General features: G+C 49.2%; 1 protein-coding gene across 2 annotated transcripts in view; it reads right to left on the bottom strand.

Moving 5' to 3' along the window:
• POLG (DNA polymerase gamma, catalytic subunit) overlaps positions 1–21573 on the bottom strand; it is a 795283-nt gene that overhangs the window by 732587 nt on the left and 41123 nt on the right. The gene's annotated exons all lie outside the window — the stretch shown is intronic.

Raw genomic sequence — 21573 nt, forward strand, 5'->3', positions numbered from 1 at the left:
GCCAGTGCCTCGGGTACTAAGAAAGGTCCCGGAGGCCTGCAGCACCAGTTGTGCCACCCCCAGAGACCCCTATCCCATGCAGGTAAAATTGAAAACACAACCCGTTACACACCCCTGTATGCCAGGTCCCCTACCACTGCATGTGCCAGGTGTATTTCACCCCTAAGGCAGGGTGCATCACGACACATGAGGGCATATCTGCATGAGCAGATATGCCCCTGCTAAGTCTGTCAAATCTTAGACATAGTAAGTAAGCAGGGAAGCCATTTTAAAAACATGTGCTAGACACTTATTACTACGGGTTTCCGAGCTACATGATGGCTTCTCTGAACCCAGAGATGTTTGGTATCAAACATCTCAGATTAATAAACTCTCACTGACTCCAGTGAGGGATGTATTCATAAATGCACCCAGAGGGCACCCTAGACGTGCTCTGAAAACCTACCAGCTACTAGTGTGCTGACTAACTGGTCCTGACCAGTTCAGCCACCTCAGGCACATTTCTGGTCCTCCAAGGCGTGAGCAGTGCTCTTGAGGGCCAGAGACAAAAGCCTGTACTGGGAGGGGGTGTTAGCACCTCACCCAGGTAGGATGAACATTCCAGTGTGGGAAGCTTCAAAGGCTTAGCCGCTTTTGTAATGCGACCCAGGTCTCTCCAGATGGCAGAGATGACCAACCCCACTGTCCCGACCCATTTTTGGCAGCAGAACAGGCCGGAAAAATAGGCAGTTTAGGAGGTGTGCCCACTTCATGTCAGTCACACCCTTTAGGTAGACAAGCTGAAGTGAACACCACTTTTTAAATTCCTCCATCTTTCTTTGGAAGGAATTAGGCCACTAGGGTTGGGATTATGCCCACTTCCCAGCAGATGTGGTCATAGAAAGGATGAAGCCACCCTAAAGGTGGTCAGCCTATTGGCTACCACTTGGTACCCCTCGAAAAGCCCCTAAACGGAGTATTTAGGTGGCACCCCTGAACTCCAAAACTCAGATTCCTGCTTACCTGAAGGACACTCCAGTTTGCACTCCTCGACGGACTCTGCACGAAAAGATGCCTTGTCCTGCAGCTGAACCTCCAGAAAACTGGGAGGACTGCCTGCTTTTTAAAAAAGACTAAAGTTTCCGATGAGCAGAAGATCTGCTCTCCAAACTTCTCTAAAGAAAGGACTCTGCAGCCCCCGGAACTGCAAAGACCTGACGACTGAAGTCATCACTGCACCCATCATTATCGACCCAAGTGGGAGTGGACCTCTGGTGCCAGCAAGGTCCCCCAGCTGTCCAGAGCCGGAGTCCATCATGGATTCACACCTCCTGGATTCCCTGAGGTCGCCTGCAGACTCTGCATGGAGGTTGTTAGAAATGGGGTCCTTGGTTGGCAGTCAGGTTACCCCATGTCAAAGCAAGGACCCTCACTCTAGTCACGGCAAAGGAGAAACACGGCTGGTTAACCCCCGCTCACCCCCTTGGTAGCTTCACACAAGCAGAAAGTCTTAACCCAAAGACAATGTGTAAATTATTTGTGCAAACACATACAGTGAAAACACTACAAAATGACTCAACACCAGATTAGAAAAATATCCAATATTTAGCTGAACAAAACAAGACCATAATGACAAAAATCTAACATGCACAAGTCAAGTTATGAATTTTTAAAGATTAAACACAAAGCGCTTGGAAACACATATGCTTCAATTAGGTGATATCAAGATGCTGTGACAGAGTCGTTCCCAACAATCCGACACAGACCCCCAGGTACAGTATCTTGTGAAAATGAGGAAACAAGCCAGTGCATGGAGTTGAGGATTGAGGTGTCGCTGAATCTGGGGCAGCGTTGGTTCCGGTGCTACGGAGCGAAAAAGTAATGAAGAGGCAGAGCAGTGGAGGTGAGGCATCATCGGTGCAAAACGATTGATCTGCACACTTCCGGAGGAGTCGATGTCCGGCAGTCACAAAGTGGTGCGGCTACTTCCACGTAGTCATGGACTTCAGCGATACTACAGCAGCGTCAGGCCTGCGATGTTGTTGTCCTTCAGCGAGGACCACAGCTTCGGTTGCAGGCGGCGTCACGGGATTCGGCAGCGGCATCAGTCCAAAGTCGTCCAAAGTTGGTTTTCTTGGTTTTCCACCAGCTTTTTCTTTCACAGGCCCAGGGACTGGATTAGGTACCACTTGACAGGGCAGTAATCTCAGCAGAGAGTCCAGGTGCTGGCAAAGGAAGTTTTAGATAGCCCTGAGACTTTAGAACAGGGGGCAAGCTCAGTGCAAGCCCTTGGAGATTCTTCTCAAGCAGGAATATACCACAAAGTCCAGTCTTTGTCTCCTATCACAGGCAGAAGCAGCAACTGCAGGATAGCCAAACAAAGCACAGTACCAGGTAGGGGCAGCACTTCTCCTTGACAGAGGTTCGTCATAAATCCAGAAGTGATCTAAAGTCTGAGGTTTTGGGTTCACTACTTATACCCCTTTCTGCCTTTGAAGTTGCCCAACTTCATAGAAAAGCCTCTGTTGTTTACAAGATCCTGCCTGGCGCAGGCCAGGGCCCAGACACACACCAGGGGGTTGGAGACTGCATTGTGTGAGGGCAGGCACAGCCCATGCAGGTTTAAGTGACCACTCCTTCCTCCACTCCAGCTCAGATGGCTCATCAGGATATGCAGACTACACCCTAGCTCCCTTTGTGTCACTGTCTAGAGGAGATTCACAAACAGCCCAACTGTCAGTCTGATCCAGACAGACAATCCACAAACAGGCAGAGTCACAGAATGGTTAAAGCAAGAAAATGCCTACTTTCTAAAAGTGGTATTTTCAAACTAAAAATCTAAAACCAAACTTCACTAACAGATGTATTTTTAAATCGTGAGTTCATAGACCCCAAGCTCCATATTTCTATCTGCTCTCAAAGGGAAGCTACACTTTAAGGATATTTAAAGGCAGCCCCCATGTTAGCATATGAGAGAGATAGGCCTTGCAACAGTGAAAACTGAATTTGGCAATATTTCACTGTTAGGACATGTAAAACACATCAGTACATGTCCCACCTTTAACATACACTGCACCCTGCCCATGTGGCTACCTAGGGCCTACCTTATGGATGCCTTACATGTATAAAAGGGGAAGATTTAGGCCTGGCAAGCAGGTACACTTGCACAGTCGAATTGGCAGTTTACAACTGCATACACAGACATGCAAGACAGGACTGAGCCATGTTTACAAGGCTACTAATGTGGGTGGCACAACCAGTGCTGCAGGCCAACTAGTAGCATTTTGATTTACAGGCCCTAGGCACCTCTACTGTACTTTACTGGGGACTTACTAGAAAATAAATTTGCCAATCATGGAAAAGCCAATTACACACATAATTTACACAGGAGCACTTGCACTTTAGCAATGGTCAGTGTGGTAAAGTGCCCAGAGTACCAAAAACAGCAGAACCAAGAGTCCAGCACACAGTCAAAACATGGGAAGCAGAGGCAAAAAAGACAGGGGAGACAACGGCAAGGATGCCAGGTCTAACAGAGCCCCTCCTCTCCTGCAGCTACTACAGTTAGAGAACCAGATACCTAAAATAATCACTGCACCCATCGCTGAAGTTGACCCCTGATGTCAACAACGTTCCCAAACTCCCCTGAGCTTGAGTCTAGCTTGGTTTTACCCCTCTTGGACTTGCTGATAACGCCTGCAGCCTAAGACCACAGGACCCCTCCTCCCCCAACCACGAGTGCCCCAGGACAATGAAGATGCATCTCTTGTTCACATGCTCATTGCTTTTTCCTCTTTGGCCCACACAGAACCTGTAGAAGGCCTTTGACTTTAATTTCAGCACAGCTGTAACATTCACAGTAGTTCAGGAGCTTTCCTGGGATTTTCGAATCCTTCTACCTCAATTTCTGATTCTTCCAATGAATTCAGGGAGGAAGATTCATCCAGTGATCTGGGACAATCTCCTATGTTTGATGCCTTAACTGATGTCCACATACATTGTCAAGTCATGGGATGTTTGCAGTGGCTGCTTTCTTCATGGTTCAAGCAAGGGTTTCAGAGACATGCTAGAGATAATCGGCCTAAGCAAATGGTAGTAGTTGGTGTACTGAGGTAGAAATCAATACAATTATTTTTTGTTGAAATTGGTTGGTGAAGGTATTGCACATCTTACAGTGAATTTGTATGGACAAGGGATTTTGGCAGGTCCTTCTTTGACTGATGGAATTAATAAGGTGAACTTGCCCAGTTCGGTAAGCATTTCGGGGAGTGCCCCTAGTTAAGACTTCTCCATGCAAGTATTCTCAACATTGGAATGTCAAAAAGGTTTTGTCCATGTTCCCCTGCCTGTTCTACTGCCTCAGAAGGAAGTATTTTCGAAACTCACTTCCTTATTCTCCCTCCTTTATTTTAAAATTGTGTCAGACTTTTGGGGGCTGGATTTGGTTGGAATGTAGATGTGCTAATGTATGTAAGGTGTTTGGAATAGTGCAAGTTGATTAGTAGGGACTCCAGACCTATAGCTGCTTTCCAGCATCACTTTTCTGTTTGAAACCCTTTGGACACAGTTTTTCCCATAATTGTGGCCTGCTGTGTTTGATAAAATAGCAAAGACAGTTTGGAGAAATAATGAGCGAGATGCTATGGCCTTCAAGGATCTTATACCCCTTAGTAGATTAGCAGACATACAAAAGAGTAACACTGGGCTGCCAAAACAGCATCCAGAAAATTCCACTGGTGTATTTTGCTTCTTTGGCGGCAGCCTTTAGAACCACATAATCCTCATTTTCGGTCCTGTCCGAGAATATAAGGTTTTTCTATCTAGCACAAAGAAAAGTTGCTGTTTTACTGAAGCAATACTTATCTGATGTGCTGTACCACGTTTCATTCTTCGAATTCCCAAACTGAAGGAATCCTGCTGCATCCTTCTTCATATCATGGTTTCTAGTCAGCAATATTTTCTGCTCTGGCTTCTCAGCTTCCAAGCTGCTATTTCCCACCGGACTTGGGCTGCATTTAATAACGAAAACCAACCACTGTGTAGCCTTTAACTTTCTGACTCTTTGCCCAGAATACATAGATGTTCTCTAGGATAGGCTTTGAAGATGTGATAGCTTTAGGTTTTTAAGCAAACTTCTAGAAACATGTACCCATGCCTCATTGCCGCACCTTCTCACTGTCAAAGGATATCTCAGAACAGTTTCACAGCCTTTTCGTTTAGTAAACTAACAGGAGAGCCGTGGTGGTAGTTGGGATAGGTGTGATCTGGAAGCACTGCTCTTGCACACCTATAGCTCCACCACGCTCAGAATTGTGCTCCTCCATTCCCTTTCTTCTCTACATTGCCTCTGATCTCATGTGAGTTCAATATTTTTACAATTATCCCCACCAGACTACCATTATACCCCCCTTGCCAATAGCCACCCACACTCCTTTGTGTACAGACAAAGGAACTCTAACCATGTCCGGTAAAGAGTGCTCTCCATCCCTCGTGGAAAAGTGGTCTGTGTACCAGGTGGTTGATGAAGAAGCCCGCAGAACCCCAAGAGCTGAAATATTCCATCAAGATCCACAAAAAAGGGAGGCCTGGAGATCTTACTGAGCATTCAATATGAAACTTGTCACACCCTGGAGAAAGCTCAGCAGGACAGCAAAGACTGAACTGGAAACTAAACAGAGTAACATGTCCAGGGCTAGAGCATAACCTTCATACACCTTTCAGGTTGGAGGTCTCCCAGATCACTTAATTTGGCTCATCACAACAAACTAATCACAGCATGAGAGCAAAGAAAGCTTGAAGTCAACTGTCAGTGCCCATAATCAGCCATGCGAAGTGAGAACAATTTTATTTCAGGGACCTTCAGCAGCTATTATCCTACTCGACCTCAGTGCGGCCTTTGACACCATAGATCATTCCATTCTTTTGCAGAGGATCTCATCTGGCTTGCCTCTTTTCTGCAGAACTGTTCTTTCCAGGTCCAGGATCAGGCTTTCCTCTCCACCAGTTTTTTGGTCATGCTGCGGGGATCGAAGGGGCCCTTCTTGAGCCCAACTCTGTTTAATATCTATGTGCGTCCCCTGGCTGAGATTGTTCAGGCTCACGGGTGTCCTATGCGGACAACATGCAGCTTTTTATGCCAATCTCCTCTGATGTTTATCTTGGTCAGTCCCCCCCTCACTAGCCTCAGGTCTTCAGAAGGTCTCTAGTTGGAGATGAAGCTCAATGTTGTCCGATCTCACTTCTCTTACAGATTACCCTAGTGATCTGCCTAGTCCTAAAGAGTCAATAAAGAGCCTCAGTTAATGGCTTGATTCTGGTCTGATTATGTGTCAGCATGCCACAAAGCTTGCCGCCAGCTGACACTTTGAAAAGGCTGCGAAAGGTCATTTATCTTCTTTCAGTTATGGCTAGAGGGATAGTTGTGCAGGCTCTGGTGCTAGCCCGGCTGGACTATGGGAATGCCTTGTTCCTATGCGCCCCTTGTTATGTCACAAAGAAGCTGCAGACGGTACAAAATGAAGTTGCACGCTTGCATGCTTCCTTAACATATGCCAGTGCCCAAGGCCGTGAGAGAATGGCACTGGCTTCTAGTGGTACGGCGCATTCAGTTCAAGACGATCTGCAAGATGCATAGGGCCGCCATTAACAAGGGCCCTGTTTTACTCCGTTCTCTCGCATCCCATATCTTCCAGAGAGATATCTGCATTCATCTTCTGTCCACCTACTTAAGGTGCCCAGGGTACAGAGGGCGCAATGGGGCGGCCGGTCCACCTCTTACCTGACCCCAGACTCTGGAACTTGCTGCCTTTTAGCGCATGAACCTCCATTTTGTGAAGCCTTGAAGACCTGGATTTTTTACAGCTAACTCTACCTTCCCCTCTGTCCCTTCCTTGTCTTGGGTAGCACTGGGAGGCCTTCGGGTAGCCATGCGCTTTACAAGAATAGAACAAAACTGAATAGACATAGGCCAGTGGTTCCCAACCTTTTGACTTTATCAGTACTGGAACTTGAGGACCCCACCGAATCATTATTGGAATCTGGGGACACCCTACTGAGTCACTGCTGGAAGGTGGGGATCCAGGACTAAACATGGTCGATGAATCGAACCGTAAAACAATACACAAAAAATACAGAAACAAGCATTCCGTCAAAAACATACAGAAATTATAACACATTTTATTTACTTTGCAAACAAATACAATAAAAATGTTAATTTTAATAGGAAGGTTGGAGGTTTTCTAAATTCAATAGAAGCCAAACATCTTCCTTTTTGTATTCTCTTTGATGCACCTGCACTGCTCCCACGAATCAATCTGAGGATACTAATTAATATTTACCCTCCAGTTTCAAATTCCTTGAAATTTAAGGTATGTTTAAAAATTCTCACTTGTACATTTAGCCACATTATTTATATACACTTTAATGATCTGTTAATATTAGTTAATTTTCTAAGCAATCACGGACCCCTTGAGGAGACTTTCTGGACCCCGAGGGGTCCCCGGACCACAAGTTGGGAATCACTAATCTAAGTTATCAACTAGCAAATAATATGAAGCTTATCACATTGAGCAATAGCGGAATAAAAGGCAAAACTGGAGACAAAACAGAGTTAGGTGTCGGAGCCCAACACATCCATACAATGTGCTGCTTAGGAATCTCAGAGAGCAGGCGACAAACTTATTAGAGTTGAGGTATCACAGCATGCGAGCAAAGTCACAGTTGGAGACTATACAAAGTGTAATGTCAGCGAACAGAGGTCAACAGCAGCCACGCAATGTGTGACTTAGGTATCTCATTGCGCATACAACATGAAACTCATGACGGGAAGGATCACAGCATGTGAGCAAAGACAGAGGAGGAAACAAAACAATGTAGGTCCCACTGACAGCACAATGCACTATCTATGCAGCAGAATACCTTGGGTTCTCAGCGAGTGCACAACATGAAACTTGTCACATGGGAGTTACAATAGTAAGAGAACATAGACAGGGCTGCGGACAGTGAATGAAGGATCAGCTGACTTACTGCAGGGACATAGAGGAAAAGTGTTATTAGCGATTTAAAATAACACACAAACACTGAACAGGGGGCTGAGACTATTATTTTATCATAATGCATTTAGATGATGTGCAGTCTTCAAATTAAAGGGATCTTAGAAAATACAAACTATGACAAGGGAAACAGAGCTGAGGACCAAGTTGTCTCTGTTTAGTTGACAAGGATCATGGCACTCGCACTAATTACAGCCTGTGGAACTTGGGAATCTACAAAATGCAAACTCATGACAAGAACATAATCTTGCTGTGAAATCAAAACTAAGGTAGTCATTACAACCCTGGCGGTTGGTGATAAAGCGTTGGTAAGACCGCCAACAGGCCGGCGGTAAAAAAAATTGGAATTACAACCATGGCGGAAACCGCCAACAAAGACAGTCACCTTAACACTCAGACCGCCACAGCGGTACAGACAAACAGCTTGGCGGTCACCGCCAACAGACAGACGGAAGTTAATGTACCGCCCACAGATTCACAACCTACCGATCCGCCACCTTTTCCGGGGCGGATTCACCGCAGACAAAAACACGGCAGAAACAGGACTTCGAAGGGAAAACGCTCACCTCTACACACCCCACGAGGAATCTGGACGCCATGGAACCAGAGCTGCACATTTTTCCAGCCCTCATCTTCTTGCTCCTCTACCAGGAGCACGAATGCCGGCGGCGAAGACCACGGTGAGTACTGCACCAACCTCACCCACTACAACACACACACAAATACATATTTATACATTATAGTTACGCCCCCCAACTCCCCGGGAAGAATGCAAAGACAAAAGGAAATGAGTGTAACCATTGTAATATATTAAAATCAAGTACGCAAAAATATATATATACACCATAAACAAAATATGCACCAATCTTAGTAGTCCAGGTAGTGCTCCAATGAAGTCCGTGGAACCCTGGCCCACACGGTATGGGCGAGGCCCACTCAAGATCCCCGACCATGACGGAGAGAACACTGCAGGGGCATCAGAGAACAAGAAAACAGGCACCTCAGGGGGAGGGAAAGAAGGGGCACCTCAGCCGGTTGAGTGCACAACACCAAATCCACGAGGTTGCCACATGCCCACTGTTCAATCCTGGGGAGTGCAAAGCCACAGTCTCTCAAGTCTCTACAGTGGGTGGGTTGCCCACTGTGCAATCCTGGGGAGTGCAAAGCCACAGTCTCTCAAGTGGATGACAGTCTCCACTGGTTCTAGAGGGGGCCTGGTGCCCAGAGTGCTTTATCCTGCTAAGGACAGAGGTAGTGGATGACAGTCTCCACTGGTTCTGGAGGGGGCCTGGTGCCCAGAGTGCTTCATCCTGCTAAGGACAGAGGTAGTGGATGACAGTCTCCACTGGTTCTGGAGGGGGCCTGGTGCCCAGAGTGCTTCATCCTGCTCGTGACTGACTCAGTAGCGTCAGTGTCCTTGGCGCTCATCGGCCAGCGGTGCTTGGAGCAGCGGTGCCCTGTTCAGCGGTGCTTGAGGCGGCGGTGCCCTGTTCAGCTGTGCCCTGTTCAGCGGTGCTTGAGGCGGCGGTGCCCTGTTCAGCGGTGCTTGAGGCGGCGGGCTCCTTTGCAGCGACTCAGCTGCTGGCGGTCCTCTGTGTCCCAGTGGGGCTTGTGCTGGCGGTCCTCTATAGCCCAGCGGGGCTTGTGCTGGCGGTCCTCTCTAGCCCAGTGGGGCTTGTGCTGGCGGTCCTCTCTAGCCCAGCGGGGATTGTGCTGGTGGTGGCCTCCTGGGCAGCAGGGATGATGGCGGTGGCCTCCTGGGCAGCGGGGATGATGGCGGTGGCCTCCTGGGCAGCGGGGATGATGGCGGTGGCCTCCTGGGCAGCGGGGATGATGGCGGTGGCCTCCTGGGCAGCGGAGATGATGGCGGTCTCCTCCGCCGTGCTGCTCTTCCCAGACTTGCCGGGTTTCTTGTGGCCCTTCCCCATCTTTGAAGGTGTCGCAGCTGACTCCTCACTCCCCACGGGACCCCTGGGAGCGGCTTTGGTGGCTGGAGTCTTCCCCCTCTCCCGCCGGGCACTGGCCAACTTCTGATGCTTGACAGGTGGGGGACTGTCCATGCTGTGGCTCCGTGCCACACTGGCTGCCCTGGTGGCCGGTGCACTCCAGATTCCGGTGACTACAGGCACCACTGGTCCCGGAGATGTTGTGGCTGAGGTGCTAGGTTGGGACCTGGAGAGTCGGGACCTAGGAGACGGACGGGATGGGGGAGGTGTGGGAAAGAGGTCAAGGTTGGACAGGAAAAGTTTTTGGGAGACACTGGGATGGGTAGCTGGAGGGGGTTTGGGAGTGGAGGAAGAGGTTGTGGTTGTAGGAGGTGTTCGTTTGGTGACTTTGGGTGAAGGTGCATGCGCTGGAGGCTGTCGTGAGGTGGATGGCTGTTGGGTGGGTGTGTGCCTGCGTTTGTGTATCTTGGGAGGTGGCGTCACAGACACACTGGGAGAGGACACAGGGGACGTGTGGATGGTAGTGGGGGTGGTGACTGCACGTGAGCGGGTGTGGTGGTGTGTGTGCTGGTGATGGCAGCAGTGGCTGTAGATGTAGTGCATGCAGGTGTGAGTGTAGACAAGACTGGGAGGGAGGAGGGAGACGAGGAGGATGGGGACACAGTGGAGGCAGTGGATGTTGGTGTGTCTGCATGTGTCTGATGCTTGCGAGAGTGCCTGTGGGATGTGTGGTGCTTATGTTTGTCTGAGCTTCCCTTGTGTGTTGACGTGTGTGCATGCTGGTCTAAAGGTGTGCTTGGGATAGGCTGGGGTACAGGGGATTAGGTCTGGTTGGAGGAAGATGGAGGGGGGAGGATAGAGACGGGGACAATGGCTGCCATCAGTGCTGAGGCCAGAGTCTGAAAAGCTTGCTGAAGGGCCGCCTGACCAGAATGAATGCCCTCCAGGAATGCATTTGTTTGTTGCAACTGCCTTTCTACACCCTGGATGGCATTCAAAATGGTAGACTGCCCAACAGTGAGGGACCTGAGTAGGTTAATGGCCTCCTCACTGAGGGCAGCAGGGGTGACTGGGGCAGGGCCTGAGGTGCCTGGGGCGAAGGTGTGCCCACCCTCCTGGGTGAGCGGGCATGGGGCAAAGGCTGAGGGGCTGCTGGGAGGGCGGTGCTGGTGGGGGGGGGGGGGGGAGTGGCAGCTGTACCTGTAGATGCGGGGGGCACAGATGTTGCCGCCACCACAAGGGAGCTCCCATCAGAGGACGAGTCCATTTCGCTGGTGTCAGCTCCTGTCCCCGCCGTGGAGCTCCCATCGCCCTCCATCCCACTGGTGAACTCCGAGTCCGTAGTTTCGCCTTCCATGGACATGTGGGATGCAGCTCCCTCGTGCTCCGGTGCCACTGCTCCTCCGCTTGATGATGCTAATGCACACAAGAACAGGGAGAACACAAAAAGGGGGGGGCGACAGAAGAAAGACATGTTGAGTGCATGCATTACCGCTACCGCTGGCGGACACGACAGACACAGAAGCCCCCTGCACTACGCTGCGCTCTTGGGCTCCACTGTTCAATCCCTGGGACATGGCCTACTAGGCTATGGACGACATCTGCACACACAGATGACACGGGGGCATGACTAGGTGTACTTGGCACGCTACAGAGGTGGGGTGGAGTGCCACATGGCCTGCCTTACAGAGGGACCTGGCCTACTAAACTCACCCTGGCCTAGGGAAACCCACAGCCGACCTCCTCCACCCAGACACCTCCACTGCGCGCTAAATTAGCAGGATGAGAGTGTACTCAACCCCTTGTGGCTGCTTTGATGCCCTCAAGCGCCCATCCAACTCTGGGTACGCCATCGCCAGGATCCTGAACATCAGGGGGGTCATGGTGCAACGGTCACCCCTCCCACGTTGGGAGGCCATCCCCAGCTGAGCCTCCGACGTCTTCTTGCTCCAGCGGCGAATGTCCTCCCATCTTTTCCGGCAGTGGGTGCTCAGTCTGTTGTAGACCCCCAGGGTCCGGACGTCCTTGGCGATGGCACGCCAAATATCTTTTTTCTGGTGGGCGCTGACCTACATGATTTGTACAGGGGGAAGAGAAACGTATTACCAACTGCACCGTCACAGTCATTGGTCCCCATCCCTACCCTTGGCATGTGGCACATGCACTTACCGTCGTTTCATGCACGCCGCACTCTCCCCCCTTCCTTCTTACATCCACCCATCTCCACACAGGCATAGCCCATACAGCGTGCTCCCAGTGTACTTACCTGTTTGTCTGGAGGACTGTAGAGTATCGTGTACTGGGGGAGGACCCCATCCACGAGTTTCTCCAACTCCTCTGATGTGAAGGCAGGGGCCCTTTCCCCAGACGCACGAGCCATGGTCTCTTCCAGACCGAGGTCACAGCAGCACTTGCAGTGTAGGTCTTCTCCTGTCGAAGATCAGGTATAGAGTGATTGAACAGATAGAAAATGGCGGTCCGTCCGCGGCAGTGCATTCCGTCACTGCCGGCGTACATCGTCATTGGCTCCTGGGACCCATAGGGTCCAATGTTAACCAATGCAGCATTGCACCGCGGTCTTCGACCACCTACCGCAACGGTGTACAACGCCAGCGCAGTTACCTCACATCCCAATGTCGCACTTTAGAGGTCAGGCAGCCACCATTTTAGGGGCTCACATGGCTTTATTTGTAACTGCGTCACACATACCTAGGTCTAGACTCAACACACATACAGGCCACTTTTCGGATTATGATTGGTGTTGTGTGTAAGCTGTGGGAACGTACCTCTGAGTTGGTTAACTCTGTGCTCGCTGTTGTCCTTCATAGGCACCGTCCGCTGGGACATGTGAGGAGATGGCGGCATCCTCCAGTGTACAGACCACTGGTGGAACTATCGACAATGGAGGAAAAACATGTAATCATCACATACAGGCTTGACGTGCCACAATCCATGAACTGTGTACCTGGCTGGAGCCAGACCTGATGTCAGCAATCCGCCATCCCACAGGAATCGCCCCCTCAAGTGCAGGTGCTGTCAGTGCTCCATTTCCTTGCAAGTGGGTCATTTCAAATAACAGTGGCCATAGCATCAGGGATGTCCCAGCCAATGTTTTCCAACGTGTTGTCCAGAGTGTTGTCTGCCCTGCTGAAACACATGCGGAGCTACACCGTTTTCCCTCAGGTGGAGGATTTGCCTACAGTGAAAGGTGACTTTTTTGCCCTGGGACATATCCCCAACAACATAGGTGCCATTGATGGGACACATGTGGCTTTGGTCCCCCCGCAGGAGTGAACAGGTGTACAGAAACCGGAAGAGTTATCATTCCATGAATGTGCAGATGGTATGTTTGGCCGACCAGTACATCTCCCATGTTAATGCCAAGTTCGCTGGCTCAGCAAATGACACCTACATCCTGCGGAATAGCAGCATCCCTTATGTGATGGGTCAACTCCAGAGGCACCGTGTGTGGCTATTAGGTGAGCACCTGGAAGCAAGTCAGTGGGAATGGTTGTCTGGGTCTGGGGACATCCCTACAGGTTAGTGTGTGTCTAACAGTTGTCCCTCCCCATTTTGCAGGTGACTCTGGTTACCCCAACCTGTCATGGCTACTGACCCCAGTGAGGAATCCCAGGACAAGGGTAGAGGAACCCTACAATGAGGCCCATGGGCGAACACTGCGGATAATCGAGCGGACCTTCGGCCTCCTGAAGGCCAGGTTCAGGTGCCTCCATATGACAGGTGGATCGCTATTCTACTCGTGCTGTACGCTTCACAACTTAGCTTTGAGACGACAGGTGCCTTTTCTGCAGGAGGATGGTACAGATGGCGGTGTTGTTGCAGCTGTGGAGCCTGTGGACAGTGAAGACGAGGAAGCAGAAGAAGATGACATGGACAACAGGGACTCAGTGATCCTGCAATATTTCCAGTGAGACACAGGTAAGAAAACAAACCTGCCTACTACATGTACTTTAACATTACTACCTCTCTACTGTCTGTCGTTTTCACCCAGTGTATGGTCACGGAGTTGTCACTTTCCCTTACGATTTCACAGATGTGGGTCCCACTGTGTGACATCTGCTTTGATTCCTCATGGACTAGAGCTGTGTGACATAGGTATGTAGACATTACAATTGTAAGAGCTTTTTGCCACAGTAATTGATAATACACTAATTCTAAATCACAGACTGACTCCAGATTGTTTTGTGCTTCAAGGGTGTTTATTTCAGTGCTCAATATTGGTGGGGGTTGCAAAATGGGGAGGGGTGATGGTGGAGGTATGTCGATGGCAGAGTCCAGTCTATTGGTCTCACAGGTACATTGCCCAAATGGGCATAGGAAGTGGAGATGGGGCAGTTTGAGGATGGACAGGGTGACAAAGTGGGACAGAAAGAGGACATTCAGGGTGGTCTCATTTCTTGGTGGGGGTCTTGGCATCGTTCTCTGTCTTTGTCCTGGATGTCAAGGACCGTTTGCGGGGTGGTTCTCCCTCTGCAGGGGGTGGGGTGCTGGTGTGGTGGTGCCTCCTGTCCACTAGCGCCGGCGGAGGTGGTGGGCAGTTCATCGTCCAGGCTAGTGTCAGGGGCCCCTTGTTGTGCCACAGTGTCCCTCCTGGTGTTGAGTACTTCCTTCAGCACCCCTACGATGGTGCCCACGGTGGAATTGATGGCTCCGAGTTCCTCCCTGAAGCCCAGATACTGTTCCTCCTGCAGCCGCTGGGTCTCCTGAAACTTGGCCAGTACCGTTGCCATCGTCTCCTGGGAGTGGTGGTAGGCTCCCATGATGTTAGAGAGGGCCTCGTGGAGAGTGGGTTCCCTTGGCCTGTCCTTCCCCTGGCGCACAGCAGCCCTCCCAGTTCCCCTGTTTCCTTGGGCCTCTGTCCCCTGGACCGTGTGCCCACTACCACTGCCCCCAGGTCCCCGTTGTTGTTGGGGTGGTGAGTTAGCTGGGGTTCCCTGTAGTGGTGGACACACTGCTGATTGACGTGTCCTGGAGACAGAGGTAAGGGCCCGCTGAGTGGGTGCTGTGCTGGTGTTTCCAGAGGGGGGAAGCTCTGTAGTGGCCTGTGACTGTGTGATGGGAACCGACTGTCCCGAGGTCCCCGATGGGCCGGGCTGGTCATCTAGATCCAATTGGACAGAGCTGCTGTCATCATTGTGGGCCTCTTCTGTTGATGGTGTGGACATGTCTGGACCCTTCTGTGTGGTGACGTTGGGTAGAGGTCCTGCAGGGGTGCATGATTATTTCATCTGTTTGTGCCATGGTGTGCAATGGGTGCTTGACCATGTCCCCCAGTGCTTGCATTCACGTGTGGGACCTTGTGTGAGGATGGTTTAGGGGGGTGTATGGGTTTGTGCAGTGGGCATGCTTTGGTGTTGGTTGTCCATGCTTTGTTGTTGCATGCAGGGCTTGGTGTTGGGATGTGTGGTTTGTGATATTGGGACATTTGTGAGGAGTTGGAGTGATAGGGGTGAGGGTGGGGGTATGTGATGGCATGCAGGTTGGGTGGGGGATGAAATAGTGAGATATTTGACTTACCAGAGTCCATTCCTCCTGCTACTCCTGCGAGGCCCTCAGGATGCAGAATCGCCAAGACTTGCTCCTCCCATGTTGTTAGTTGTGGGGGAGGAGGTGAGGGTCTGACACCAGTCCGCTGAACCGCAAGGTGGTGTCTTGAGACCACGGAACGCACCTTCCCCCGTAGGTCGTTCCACCTAGTCCTGATGTCATCCCTATTTCTTGGGTGCTGTCCCACTGCGTTGACCCTGTCCACTATTCTTCGCCATAGCTCCATCTTCCTAGCAATGGAGGTTGTGGACCTGTGATCCGAATAGCTGTGGCTCTACCCGGACGATTTCCTCCACCATGACCCTGAGCTTGTCCTCCGAGAACCTGGGGGTGTCTTTGCCGTGCCACAGGGTGGTGTGGGTGATGTGTGGGGTGGTGTGTGTGGTGATAAGTGTGCTGATATGTAGTGGTGTGTAGTGTGAGGTGCGTGGAAGTTATGTGGGTGATGGTGTTGTGTGTCTGTGGATGCTAGTTTGTTGATGGTGGTGTCTCTCTCTGGCCTTCTCTCAGTGGTTATGGTCGTAGGGGTTTGTGAGTGATGTGGGTTTGTGTTTTATATAGTATTCGGTGTGTGGGAGTGGTGTGTGTATGTGTCTCAGGTGTGTGTATTTCGATTTGTCCAATGTGGCTGTGTTTTGTAAATGTGTGTGTATTTTGAGCGCGGCGGTGTGTACCGCCAACGGAATACCGCGGTTGAAAGACCGCCGCGTGGATTCGTGGGTCGTGATAGTGTGGGCGTATTTCTGTTGGCGTGACGGTGGAGGTTTTGTTTTCGCCAGTTTATCACTGACCTTTGGTGTGGCGGACTTGTGTGGGTGTCTGAATTTTGGCGGATTCCGTGCTGTGGGTCATAATAGCTGTGGCGGATTTCCACCGGTGTGTTGGCGGTCTACTGCAAGGCGGTAAGCGGCTTTTACCGCCAATGTTGTAATGACTGTCTAAATGTTGTATTGTTCGAGCTCAAGCGGGATACCAAAGAGCACATGCCATAGGAATCCACCATAGAGGAGCACTTTGAGCTTGACAGTTAAAAAAAAAAAAAAAAAAGCAAAACAAAAAACAAAAAAAGAGCTGGATATCAAGAGAAATTGTCAATTAGTGCCATCCACACAAAAGGTGGTCTGGAAAAGCGCATGGTCCCACAACATGTAAAATGATTGAAGGGAGTTATAATACCATGAAAATGGTGCTGAATGGTCTGGTGAAGTGGGTTGGGAAACGTGGGTGAGTCAGATGTCACCACTACTATGAAATGAATCAAGAAAGTGAGAGACATGGGAAATGTAACTCAGCGCTGCCTTGGTGGCCTCAGGCCTCACCACACTACAAGCAGCAAAGTCACAGATATATACACAAGGGAGAAGAGAGGTACCAGCATTAAGAATGATGCAGCATGGAGAAGGGAAATTCAAGTAGTGAGGGGGTAGCGGTCAGCTGCAGGACAAAGGCTAAAGGGAGCTCCATGGCATTGGTGTTCAGGTTGTAAAGCCTGTTTAAATTGTGCCACATCAAAAACACTGCAAACAGTAGATGCAGGACACTGACAAATTTGTTTATTCTTCATCAAAGCAAAATGTGACAGCATACAATGCAAACACCTGCAAAATCATGTGGACAGACTCAAAACTTAAAGGACAAGGAAAAACAGAAAACAGGCCAATAGCTGAAGCTGGCTGACTCAAACAACCCAACGGCTCAATTAATTTGCCTGCCAATTTGCCTTGCCTGCCTGCCACTGTATGTATGTTTTTGTATTTCTTCTTGTTTTGTTGTTGTTTGGACCTGAGCTTTGAAGACAGCATGCCTTCAAGTGGCAACTAATGGCTTACATTGTATTTGAGAATTAAGCTAATCTTCAGAGGTTTTGTTATCCATGTTACTGGTGCACTGAGCAAGAGGGGGGTTGCAGCCGTTTGAGGGGGCAGCATGTTACAAGGTGGCATATGGCTCTTGCCTATTCACCTGAGAGCGACAAGTCTTGCCCAGGATAGGGCTGATGCCTCAAAGTGGTGAGGGTGCTGTGTTGGCAAGTCTCATGCCATAGTTCATAGAGAAGAGTGTCAAGGCTCAATCTATGTGGCTTCAAATGTTCAGGCAGAGTAAAATGATATCCACCTATATGGAAACATTTGGGAACTGTGAAATGGAAGATTTAGAGAAAAATTCAGAAATGTAGCGCCCATGCAGTGTAGTACATTTGAACTAGGAGAAATCTAAAATAATTTTTAGCTTACACAATTAGAAGTGTTAACATGTCTGCATTAGTTGGTGAGAGAGGCGATACAACAGAGTTGCCAAACTGTGCAGGCGGAGGGTCACAAGGAGAAGCAGCTCAGGGTGAGATATGGTGCATGAGTAACCCAACACCAACACCAACAACAGGGTGGGACCTGGAAATGGGAGGTGACTGGAAAAGCAGGACCAAAGAAGAATTTGGTCTACAACTCAGACAGGCAGTAGTAGACTGAAAGAACCAATCCGTGATCAACGATGAAGACAAGAAAGTTGTGTGGAGATGAGGAAGAAAGGAGTGGGAATAAAATTAGGTACTAGACATCTTTTAAAGAGAACTCAGAGAAGGATGTGTTCTGTGTGGCATTCTCTTTTTTTAAATTTTTTTTAGGCAAGTGTTATAATGGGCGAGAAGCAAATATGAGAAACAGAAAGAGTAGAATGGTTCCTCTCCTCAGTTTCTCTACTTTTTGTACTGACAAACTTTAAAGGATACATTAACAACAACAAAAAATAGGACCCAGATGACAAAATCTCAAAACCTCTCTAATCTTACAACACATAAGCTGTTTCGATAACAACAGAGAACTGTGAGAAGTAATAAAAAAGAGGGTATCCTCTGAAATAACTGATAGGTTTGCTGGCTACTGAAGCCATGGAACACATGTTCAGAAGACTTATCAAATATTTTGTTGCCATATAGCACAAGGCAATGTTTATCTTCTTGTATTGTCTCTTAAATCTAAAAGTGTGAGAATAAGCTGGAAATAATTCTTTCCACTTTTCATAGCTCTAAATTTTTTGTAGAATGCCTCTGATTTCCAAAGAAGTTCTGGTTGTATTATTAGGCTTTTGGGATGTTTCATATAAGTGCAACTGCTTTTATGGACTCGTGGATACCGTAGTCTTCAAAATTGCAAATGAAGTTTCACAACTCCTTCCTCCAAAAATAAAAATGTAAACAGTTTATATATGTAGCGTCCATATAGCGCCTAAAGCAGGTCATGGAGCAAGAGATACTAAATACAGTAACTTTTATTAGTTCACCATCCGGATCAATCCGGTTTTATACCTGGCCGCAGCACCTTCACTAATATCAGGTGCCTCTTAAGGCTTACGGCTGAGACCCCAGAATAAGACCAAACACGAAAGGCGGTCTCTTTAGACGTAGAAAAAGCATTTGAAACGTTGGGCTGGCCATTCTTGATAAAGGCACAGAAACACATGGAATTTGGCAATGTTTTTATGCGATGGGTAGCAACTCTATATGCAGACCCGAAAGCAAGAGTGAAGAGAGGCGGGATCATATCAGAGAGGTTTACGATAAGGAGAGGCACCAGACAGGGCTGCCCCCTCTCACCACTCCTGTTCGCACTGGCAACTGAACCACTTGCAGCGCGACTACAATCCGCGGCACCGCACTGGGGTATTCTGGAAGGGAATGAATACAGAATTATCTCCCTGTATGCGGAAGATGCACTAATATATTTACGTAATCACTCTGAATCTTTACCGGACTTACTACGACTACTAGACGCATTCAGGGACCTATATGGTTTGCGAGCAAAGTGGTCGAAATCATTTCTGTTCCCAATGCGACCGCTCCCGGGCCCACCAAGAGAAACACTCACCACGCACAGCTTACAGTGGTGCCACACCACTTTCAAATATTTAGGGGTGCAAATATAACACGACGAACTGGATCTCAGGGAGGGGAACCTAGATCGGACGATTAGGTCCATAAGAGGCTCGATGCCCTTCTGGTGTTCACTTCCACTCTCACCCTCAGGGATAGTAGCAATAGCTAAAATGATCATACTCCCCCGAGTGTTGTATTATTTCTCGGCTTTGCCGCTAAAGCTTCCCAAGAACGTCTTTGCCTGCTGACAGACCTGATGTGGGGTGGGGGACGTCGTCGAGTGGCCCTAGCAAAGACCTACTTGCCTCTAGACAGGAGGGGGTTGTGTGCGCCGCAGTTTGAGCTATATTATGCAGTGGCACAAATACACTGGATACTGAATTGGATGTGCAACCCCCATGGCTCGGAGGAACAAGGGGTGCATACCTCGTTGGGACACTCGGATGTATTAAGATGGCTTATCGGCCGAGAAGACCCGTCGTCCCACAGTAATATTCTGACAGGAGTGGCGGAATGGGTGTGGCGCCAATACGCGACGGTGAAGGGGCAGACCCCACCGTACTCACCCAAGACGCCATTGCTCGTCACCCCTGGAATAAACAGAATAAAAGGGCAGTTCAAATTAACCGCCTGGGTCGCAAAGGGTATACACACTATTGGAGATATTTTTGAGGAGGGACAATTTTTACCATACGAGACACTGGCGAGAATGTTTGATCTGGGCCGGGGTGAATTTCTAGCACACAGAGCGCTGCAACAAGTGGTGCGCAACACATGGGGGAACAGCAATAACGAACCGCACACGTCAACGGTTCTGCATGAGCTACTGCTGGGCGCAGTCCGATATATCCTGGATATATAGGACACTACAGGACTACCCGGAGGAGGTCCAGACACATGCAAATTCCAGATGGCAGGCGGCCTTGCTCTCACCTCTGCCCATGCAAACTTGGAATAAATCGCTCACAACCACTCGAGAGGTGTTGCGACAATGCCCGTTTTTGATACACTCAATTTAATAACCTACACCAAGCATATCTCACCCCAGCCAAGATAAAGCATATGTTCCCACATTCCACCCCAGACTGCCCAAGATATGGGATCCTGGAGGCTGACTTTCTTCATATGACATGGAGTTGCCCATCGGTACTTCGTGTATGGCAAGAGTGACGGCACAGACGACTGCCTGGTCCGGATTACCCTTACTCCCAACTCCAGAATCCTGCTTGCTGGGGGTGCGCGCGACGTGGGATGGATAAGCAGAGACGCCGATGCGTGGACCTTGCGTTTGTCCTACTCAAGCGCCTAATAGCGATCCAGCGAAAATCACCCAGCACCCCAGACATACACCGCTGGTCGTTGGAGTTACTGCATTGGGCTAGGGCAGAGGTACAGGTACTACACATGCTACGCGACAGTGGGGTGGTGATCAAGGGGGCGGACATGTGGGACTCCTTCACAGAACAGCTGGAACACAAGGATGACACCCGACCTCCTTGAACTGAAGCTATCTCAATAGGATGTATCCTCTCATTCCACCTCCCCCTTCTTACTATGGTCTCCTCATGATGTGCAGTCCCTACCCCCTCGTTTTCTCCCTGCTACTTATGCCTTCCCCCTGCCCCCGTCCCCTCTCCCTTCCTCTTCCTCCTCCTCCTCCTCCTCTCTCCCCCCTCTCATATACCCAAGACAAGTGCTTCAACCACCAGTGTGCAATTATTTGATTTTATCTGATTAAACAACGTTACATTGTTATTCTTTTTCTTTTGAATGTTGATTGAGAGATCTGTTGTTACATTGGGACGACAGCAGAGGTGTCTGAGATGTAAAATGACTCAGAATAATAATCTGCTGCTATGTTTATGCTATTGTAAAGCACTTGACAAATCAAAAAAAAATTTTTTATTAAATTAAAAAAAAAAAAAAAAAACTTTTATTAGTTCACAACGTGTTATGCTTCTCACAAATGTTAACAGTGTAGTAACATTTATGTAGGGTACTCTACAGAGTCTGAAGAAGTTGGATCAGCCACCAAGCACAACTCTGCCTAGTTTCAGTGAAGTGGACAAGAAGCCAGTGAGAAAGAACAGAGACCAAATACGTATCTGCCATAAAACCTTACCAATGGTAGAGACTTTCAACAATCAACCTGTATGTG

Source organism: Pleurodeles waltl, chromosome 3_1, assembly GCF_031143425.1.
Source record: "Pleurodeles waltl isolate 20211129_DDA chromosome 3_1, aPleWal1.hap1.20221129, whole genome shotgun sequence".
NCBI classification, from domain to species: Eukaryota; Metazoa; Chordata; class Amphibia; order Caudata; family Salamandridae; genus Pleurodeles; species Pleurodeles waltl.